At 43.1% G+C, this 7,008-nt stretch overlaps 1 long non-coding RNA gene across 1 annotated transcript; it reads right to left on the bottom strand.

Moving 5' to 3' along the window:
- Window positions 1-278: 278 nt before the first annotated feature.
- On the bottom strand, window positions 279-6,772 carry LOC144770710 (uncharacterized). Its single transcript, XR_013598992.1, has 3 exons — window positions 6,527-6,772; window positions 2,494-2,556; window positions 279-352 (listed from the first exon to the last, which is right to left on the bottom strand). It is a non-coding gene; the product is annotated as an uncharacterized LOC144770710 (long non-coding RNA).
- Window positions 6,773-7,008: the final 236 nt, after the last annotated feature.

The raw sequence follows: 7,008 nt of genomic DNA, 5'->3' as shown, positions 1-7,008 counted from the left end.
ATTTTTAGGACGGATCAGAGCCCCGAAATAAACATAGTCATGATCCAGCAGAAACCAATTTAATAAATATATTTACATATGTACATCTAGCTCCAGTCGCTGTCACATATTTACAATATTAATTACAGAACATAAAGGCAAGACATTAAATAATATTAATAAAGTTATGGTGGTGGTGCTCCTAGGATGAGAAATGGAATCCCAGAAGAAGTGCAGAACCTGAGGGGTGTTCATTCGTAGATCCGTTGTTTCACGTGCGGCAGCAGTACCCACATCCTTTGTTTTTGCAGCATTTGCAGCAAAAGGAGCAGAGGGAGAGGTGGGAATGTCTCTTTGTTCGTAGCAGAGACATCTAGACAAGGAGAGAAACAAGAGCAGGGTGAGTTTTCAATCATTACACTAAGAAGGAGAGAAACAAGAGCAAGGTGAATTGTTTGTCATTAGACTAAGAAGGAGAGAAACAAGAGCAGGGTAAGTTGTTGGTCATTGGACTAAGAAGTAGAGAAACAAGAGCAGGGTGAGTTGTTGGTCATTAGACTAAGAAGGAGAGAAAGAAGAGCAGGGCGAGTTTTCAATCATTACACTAAGAAGGAGAGAAACAAGAGCAGGGTGAATTGTTGGTCATTAGACTAAGAAGGAGAGAAACAAGAGCAGGGTAAGTTGTTGGTCATTGGACTAAGAAGGAGAGAAACAAGAGCAGGGTGAGTTGTTGGTCATTGGACTAAGAAGGAGAGAAACAAGAGCAGGGTGAGTTGGTCATTAGACTAAGAAGGAGAGAAAGAAGAGCAGGGCGAGTTGTTGGTCATTAGACTAAGAAGGAGAGAAACAAGAGCAGGGTGAGTTGTTGGTCATTGGACTAAGAAGGAGAGAAACAAGAGCAGGGCGAGTTGTTGGTCATTGGAGTAAGAAAAAGAGAAACAAGAGCAGGGCAAGTTGTTGGTCATTTGTCTAAGAAGGAGAGAAACAAGAGCAGAGTGAGTTGTTCGTCATTAGACTAGGAAGGAGAGAAACAAAAGCAGGGTGAGTGGTTGGTCATTAGACCAAGAAGGAGAGAAACAAAAGCAGGGTGAGTTGTTGGTCATTAGACCAAGAAGGAGAGAAACAAGAGAAGGTTGATTTGTTTGTCATTAGACTGAGTAGGAGAGAAACAAGAGCAGGGTGAGTTGTTGGTCATTAGTCTAAGAAGGAGAGAAACAAGAGCAGAGTGAGTTGTTTGTCATTAGACTGAGTAGGAGAGAAACAAGAGCAGGGTGAGTTGCTGGTCATTAGACTAAGCTCTGAGTATGAGTGCCTTCCATTTATGATAAGCCTCTTCAAACAACATTACTGTGGTAATCTGAATAATACAGAATCGAATGTATGCTGTTTTATGTCATGATGTATGACAGCAGAATTCGAACACTGTTAATAAACGTTCTTCCCAAATCTTTTGTAGTATTAATCAGGGCTTGATATGATATATCTATCCAGCTCCTGGTGTGATTACACACAGATTATTCCTACAACTTCTTAAGTAAAAGTGTTCATATTGTTGGGTGATGAATGTCATTGAAGTTTCACGACGGCTGACTAAAGGTTGTCTTTAACCCATCCTTCTAATGTCTCTGTAGTTTGCTAAGGCCTTGTTGTCGATGGTAAATCTGAAGACTTTTGGTAGGAAATTGCTGTTGGGTATTTAAATATCTTACTACAACCTCATCTCTGGGGCTGTGGTTATGATCCTTCAGAAAAAGACCTCTTTGTTTGGAGATGATAATTCTTTCAATAACATTGTAGAATTAACCTTGAAATTGTAGGCTGAGCAGTTTTCCAACCCACATTGCTTGGAAATTACTAGGAGTAAAACTTTTAGAACTCTTTGACACATTACTGAATATTTGTTTTTTTTCCTGAATATGTTACATTACCCCATCATTGACTTGAAGATTCCTGTGATTACTGATACTGACTGTACTTATTCTTGAACCCTCCATCATATTAACCTGTGAATCCTGGACTCTTTGATACATATTCATTTTCTCCTGTTTTAATACAAGAGCAGGGTGTAGCAGCTCAGAAGGCACACCCTGGGACCTTTGAGTTATGAGGGTAACCATTGAAAGTAACCGGAGTTAATCAGATATCAGAGCTAATTGAAAGCTACCACTGGATATGAGCTTGTGGGAAAGATTATGTAGCACTGCAAGTCCAAACAGACATAGGGTAATTCCTGTGGAGTGGATGTCGGGACACCGTTCTCTCAGTAATCTGGGATTGTAATAGCCCTGCGCACGCTGAAAGCTGGTCACCCTGACCATGGTGACTCTTACCTAACACGACAATAATCGATTTGCTTGAAAATGCTATTAACGTGTGATGGGGAATGACACCTCTACCTAACCTTTTTTGGGTATGGATGGCTTGGCTTGGCAGGTTGGTATTTAGGGTTCAGCCCCGCCACTAAGCTCTACAACACTTTGTTCATTCACTCATTAGTCGATGGAAATAGCTCACCAGTAGGCTTGGTTCCTCATTTGCAGCCTCGGAAAGACTAACCAGATGTTCTCCACTTTCTCCCTGTTAAGAAAAATAAAATGATTGATTGAATTGAGCATTCGTGAGCTGTGGTTATCGAAGTTTAATTCTGAGGAAACAGCAAGCAAGCAGAGACAGGGTGTTACAAACTTTGGCAGAAGTAGACGAAAGCTCTAGCCCATCCATTTGGACATGCTAATGATTGAAGAAAAAAGAGGATTCAGAGTGTAAAGCTTATGGAGGTCAATGTCTGGCAGAAAGCGTTTGAAGATATCAGGCAGCTGTGTGATCGATAGCCTTATAGCAGAGAGATGTATGTACACACCACTCATGGGAAGCTAGTCAATAGTGTGTAGATGTCTTGAAATCCTAAAATTATTTTGGTGACCATATTTTGATGAAGTTGAAAAGGAGTGGAGAAAGACTGTGGAGGGTCAGACACAGAAAATACAACTTTCCATGAGACTGCTGATGAAATGACCTCAGAGCATCAAGTACTGCGTTGGGATGTTTTTGCCTAAAGTTTATGTTTTTCAGGTGCTGTTTCTTAACTAATCATTTCTCACAATTATGTGTGGACCAGCCCAAGAGCATGGATAAGGCAGGAAGGCTGAGGTGTAGAGGACAAAGACTTTTGGAAACTCTTAGTCCATTAAGGTATGGAGGCTCAAGATCTGGCTTTTCGACTGATAGGGAGCGGCGCACCCCCCTCGCAACCCCCAGCGCCCTTAGTCCCTCACGGGTGAGTAGCGTGCTTACAATTCCCCTGATTGATTGGTTGAGATTGTGGGAATGTGATACCCTGCTTGAGTGTATGAGGCCAGTGTGTGTGAATGGGTCAGAATCCACTAAAGAGTGTGAGGCCAGAGTATGGGGGTATGAGGCCAGAGTTTGGGGATGAGAAACAATATCAATATCAATGTATGAGACCAGAGTGTGGGAAAGTGTGGGTATCAATGTATGAGACCAGAGTGTGAGAAAGTGTGGGTATCAATGTATGAGACCAGAGTGTGGGAAAGTGTGGGTATCAATGTATGAGACCAGAGTGTGGGAATGTGTGGATATCAATGTGTGAGACCAGAGTGTGGGAAGGTGTGGGTATCAATGTATGAGACCAGATTGTGGGAAAGTGTGAGTATCAATGTATGAGACCAGAGTGTGGGAAAGTGTGGGTATCAATGTATGAGACCAGAGTGTGGGAAAGTGTGGGTATCAATGTATGAGACCAGAGTGTGGGAAAGTGTGGGTATCAATGTATGAGACCAGAGTGTGGGAAAGTGTGGGTATCAATGTATGAGACCAGAGTGTGGGAAAGTGTGGGTATCAGTGTATGAGACCAGAGTGTGGGAAGGTGTGGGTATCAATGTATGAGACCAGAGTGTGGGAAAGTGTGGGTATCAATGTATGAGACCGGAGTGTGGGAAAGTGTGGGTATCAATGTATGAGACCAGAGTGTGGGAAAGTGTGGGTATCACTGTATGAGACCAGAGTGTGGGAAGGTGTGGGTATCAATGTATGAGACCAGAGTGTGGGAAAGTGTGGGTATCAATGTATGAGACCGGAGTGTGGGAAAGTGTGGGTATCAATGTATGAGACCAGAGTGTGGGAAAGTGTGGGTATCAATGTATGAGACCAGAGTGTGGGAAAGTATGGGTATCAATGTATGAGACCAGAGTGTGGGAAAGTGTGGGTATCAATGTATGAGACCAGAGTGTGGGAAAGTGTGGATATCAATGTATGAGACCAGAGTGTGGGAAAGTGTGGGTATAAATGTATGAGACCAGAGTGTGGGAAAGTGTGGGTATCAATGTATGAGACCAGAGTGTGGGAAAGTGTGGGTATCAATGTATGAGACCAGAGTGTGGGAAAGTATGGGTATCAATGTATGAGACCAGAGTGTGGGAAAGTGTGGGTATCAATGTATGAGACCAGAGTGTGGGAAAGTGTGGGTATCAATGTATGAGACCAGAGTGTGGGAAAGTGTGGATATCAATGTATGAGACCAGAGTGTGGGAAAGTGTGGGTATAAATGTATGAGACCAGAGTGTGGGAAAGTGTGGGTATCAGTGTATGAGACCAGAGTGTGGGAAGGTGTGATACCCTATGAAGTGTACATGGCCACAATGTTGTAGAGGGTGAAACAACATTGAAATGTGTGAGGCTAGAGTATGGCAAAGAGTGAAACGACATTGCAATGTCAGAGGCTACTGTGTGGCAATGATTGAGTCTCCACTGAAATATGTGGGTGCAGACTTTGGCAATGTCTGAGTGAATATACTGAAGTAAATGAGGCCAGAGTGTTTGAATGGGTAAAACAAGATTGAAATGTATGAGGCTAGAGTTTGGGAAAGTGTGGGACCCCACTGAAGGGTACGAGGACAGTGACGTGCCAATTGGTGATAGTTCATTAAAGTGCATAGATCAGTGATGTCGGATTGCCTGAGATCACATAAAAGTGAAAATGGGGAGATAGGCAAAAACGACCGACAGCCTAAGCAGAAGTGCAAAAACACTTTTATTCTGGGTTTAATTAAACTTTTTAGTACTGGAGAGATGAGTGTAGTGATAGAAGTGTGTCTTGTCTGTAATGTGGGTCAAACTGGAACACTATTGGAAAACTGAGTATGTTTATAAGGACATGCCTTGGCCCTATATTAGGGCATTAATGTGTTAAACTATTAAAACTTCCCAAAAGAAACCCCGAGCGCAGGAACCGGCAGATCTTACTACATTTAAAGGAAGACTCATTGGCCCAGGATCAGGAGTCCAGAAGTAGCACTGAGTCTATGCACACTCTATCCAGAGCCCCCCACCAGGAGAGAGATGCACGTCTGCGTGGCCTCCGTGCCCAGCTGGCATGAAGGCTGCCCTCTCTCTCAGTGACAGACCACTCTCTATCAGCCGTACCTTAGCCAAGGCGGACAGGGACACAGGGTACAGTAAAGAAAGAACATGCCAGCAAGCAGCAGAAGGATAGGACACGAGTGACGTCAGGGCGAGGGATACCTTTGAAGTGTGTGAGGGTGAGGCCCCAGGAATGAAGGCGGGAGCACGTGCTGAGGAGGTGACAAAGGTAACAGTAAACTCCATGAGGGGCAGGAGAGAAACTCTCCACTTTATTACAACCCTAGAGTATTATTAGGGCGAGAACGCACCGAGCTGCCTGTACGGCTGTATTAGAGTAGAGATGAGACTGTTTCTAAGTGAATTAAGAGTCTATTACAGTGCAGGCAGAAAGGTGTGTGAGAGATGCAGGCGAGGGGCCCATTCCACAAAAGTGCTTCTATGTTTAGGTTTAGCTTCCATGCACCAGTAGACCTAATGACGAGTGCAAAGACAATTCCCAGTTCACAATAGGTTTTTTTACATTTATTAAATGATTTTCATGTAAGTAAATCCACTTCCAGGGTTGGAAGTGGGGCGAGAATACTCTTCACGTGTATTTACATCCAATCTTCTCTCCGCCCTGGTAAATGACAGAGATTCAAAGTGTAAAAGGAAATCCCTTTCTAGAGTAGCAAGGGGAAGGCAACACCCCCAGAATTATTGGGAAGGGAAAAGCGATCCTCCAGTGGGAAGGTTAGAGAAAAACAAAATGAATTCATTCACACACTTGGAAGGCATTTCTCCCTGATCATTTGCACACTGTGTACAATTGTGAACACGTGAGCCCACAAAACTTCCTAAGAAGTTAGTTTCGAACAGTAACTATTACAGGTTTGCAGATATGGCTTGGAAAACCTTGGGAATCCCAAAAATTTGGAAATCTGCACCAATGCGATTTCTGAAAACAGGGGATGCAGTTTTTGACTTGTTGTTTGCCATTAAATCATTTGCATAAAAGTACCTGAAGTAAGTATTGCATTGAAAAAGAGGACTAGAAAATGAGAAAACAATTAGAAATATGCACTAAATAAGATATAAAACAAAAAAAAATGAAATAATAAATACTTTTGCAGTTGAAAATAGCACCTTTTCAAAGCGTAGGCTGATATTCAGAGTAAAAAGGTACCTGAGTCGTGGACATGCTGCGAGTCCTTGGAAGTAAGACTGAGAGAGACAGAAGTGCGCAGATCAGACAGACTGTAAGCAGTTTCATGTTCCTTCCCCCTTCTTCCCTTTCTTCTCTCAGAATCTTGTCTCTTTTCCTTCTTTTTCTTCTGTCAGTATTTCTGTGTTCTTTTTCTTCTCCCTTTTTCCACGCTTCCTCCTTGCCTCGCCGCCTCTTCAGTAGTAGATCAATGCGATTTCTCACCACTGGGGCTCTTCTGACGGTTTCTGCTGCGATCTCCCAGTATTTATAGCGGATCTGCCCTGGGTCACATGGGTGCCAGTCACTTTCCAGTAAACGGGAGCCACAAAGGTTATCTCACCTTTGTCCTGTTTAGGAAACATTCTGGAAATGAACAAAAAAACGCCGCGAGCTCACAGGACTCACCCTGGGGAATTTCCACCCTTGCTTAAAGACATTTTCGGTAATTAAACGTGGTCCAT

This window comes from Lissotriton helveticus, chromosome 7, assembly GCF_964261635.1.
Source record: "Lissotriton helveticus chromosome 7, aLisHel1.1, whole genome shotgun sequence".
Lineage (NCBI taxonomy): Eukaryota > Metazoa > Chordata > Amphibia > Caudata > Salamandridae > Lissotriton > Lissotriton helveticus.
This window is presented reverse-complemented; position numbering and strand designations above follow the sequence as displayed.